Genomic DNA, 2500 nt, shown 5'->3' on the forward strand with positions numbered 1-2500 from the left:
TGTGGAGCCATCTATATGTAATAACAAAAAACTACAGAACATAAATCCGAGGCGAATGGGTTAAAGGATCAAAATTGGGTATGTGTGTGTGTGTGAGCATATATATATATATATATATATATATATATATATATATATGTGTGTGTGTGCACACACATACATACGCATGTGTGTGTGTGTGTTTGTTTGAACCTGAACAGCGACTTTTCTCCTGCCGACAGTCTCCTCGCTTCCCACATCCTCCGCCTTCTCCCGTACGCCGGCCACCCTGCACACAGTCCGCCCGACCCTTCGACCTGATCTGACCTCCCTTCACTTCCGTTCGTCTGTCCTCACCCGTGTTACCGCTTTGCCTTTCCTCTCTCTGTTTTATACCCCCTCCTCTCCCTTTTCTCTGAAGACCTGAGGATGGAATCTAGGTGGATTCCGAAACTGTTGTCTCTCTTTCAATAAATCTAGTTTTACATTGTGGGTTTTTCTGCAATTAATATATATATATATATATTCATATATATATATATATGTATATGTATATATTCATATATATATGTATATATATATTCATATATATATGAATATACATATATATATATGAATGTGTATTTATATATTCATATATACAGATGTGTATATTATATATGTATATATAAATATATATATGAATATATATATATGCATGTATATATATATATATATGAATAAATATACATATATATTCACCATTTTGAATGTTACTATTTATATATTTTGCTTGTGCTTCTTTGTTATCTGTCTCGTGATTATTCTCAGTGTTAATATCTTTTTTGTTAAAGCTTTTTAATCTTAACAACCACAAGTCCCCCCCAATCCCTTGCCCGTTGTTGTCGTGGGGGGGGGGGGGGGGGGGGGGGCTTAGGAGGCGGAGACTGGGACCCAATGCTGGGGAACTCCCCAACCTTGGGACTCAGCCCTCGACTCAACAAATTTTGCATGGTCTTTTTTTCCCCTCCTACTTTTTCCTTTCTGTCCCTTCACCAACCCCTTCTACTATCCACTTCCTAAGGTGTGAGAGCCGTGCTGAAAGGATGAAAGGCTGACTTTGTGCCAGTCCTGAACGGCCTGAGGGAGCCATGGGCACGGTATTCCCGTGCTTTAGTTGTCTAGCCCTTACCCCTCAAGGGACCCTGAGGGGTGGACCGTTTCTCTCCCCAACATACTCCAGGCTTATCATGGCCAACAATTTTATACCATTATTAGATAGCACATTTATTTTGCTTTTAACCATTAACCATTAACCCTTAACCATACTATTATTAGAGGCAATGAGGCTTGCCTCCTCATCAAATAGCTCCACCAATTCAAACTCGCCCGATTCCCTGACCCCAGGCTCTCCTTTGACCACGGCTCTGAACACTACAACTAATACCCCCTCCTCAATGCCGACTAGTACAGTATCCACCCTAATCAACACCCCAGGAGACATTTCTACTCCCAACATGCTCAACTTCAATAACTATACCCCCACAACCTTCTTCATCAACTACCCCATCCTCCCTTATTACTACCTTACAACCTTATTGTCCACCTCCCCATAACACTACCTCCCTCAACACTACTCCCTCTTCCACATGCCCCCGTCCTTCTACTACCCCCATCTCTACAAAATTCTTAAATAATCTATTTAGCCCAGCCAAATTGGCCCGATTTTTCGTGATCCCTCCCACAGCTTCTCACACTTTCTGCTTTGACAACCTGTTTTCATTCCTCAAATGCATATACATCCTTCACTTGATCTAACCTCTATACATTACCTTACCCAACCTTAACCCATTTACTCGTCAATTCCTTTGCCCAGCTTTGACAACTAATCACTAACTCAACCACCCTTCACTACCATTTACTATAGTGTTACATGACCTTAGATGTCTAGCACATTTATGTTGCTTTTAACCATTAACCATTAAGAACCACAAGTATGGGTTTCAAAAAATATCTGTAAAGAAAAGTTGAAATCTAATGGATTCATAGTCTTTTAGACAGACCTTAATGATTGCTGAAATCATGTTTTTAAGTGAGAATGTCATGATCAAAGTTAATAGCATTGCCATATCATTGTACATAATAGATTTATACTATTGCACTCTAGCATTAACAACGGCAATATATGATTATAAAACGAAAAGATATGGATTAACCTTATGTAATGTCACCATTATGTTCTCTGTCATTCTCGTTTCAATTGTTAGTAATAACAGCGGCAGGGAAGTTTATATTTGAATATCTACTCAACCATGCAACCATATCCAACTGGTATTGAGCAAGTTGTGGCTTTTTCTACATACTTTATTCACCATCCCACGTTTTGTTTATCTGTCTATAGTATGTATATATGTATGCATATATATGCGTTAGTTTGCTTATTATTGTGAAAGAGAGAGAGAGAGAGGAAGAAATGAATAAATATGCAAAACTTGTGACCATTTAAACCAAACACTATATGGTTAAGGTGACCCTTTTCGAA

Source organism: Penaeus chinensis, chromosome 24 (genome assembly GCF_019202785.1).
Source record: "Penaeus chinensis breed Huanghai No. 1 chromosome 24, ASM1920278v2, whole genome shotgun sequence".
NCBI lineage: Eukaryota > Metazoa > Arthropoda > Malacostraca > Decapoda > Penaeidae > Penaeus > Penaeus chinensis.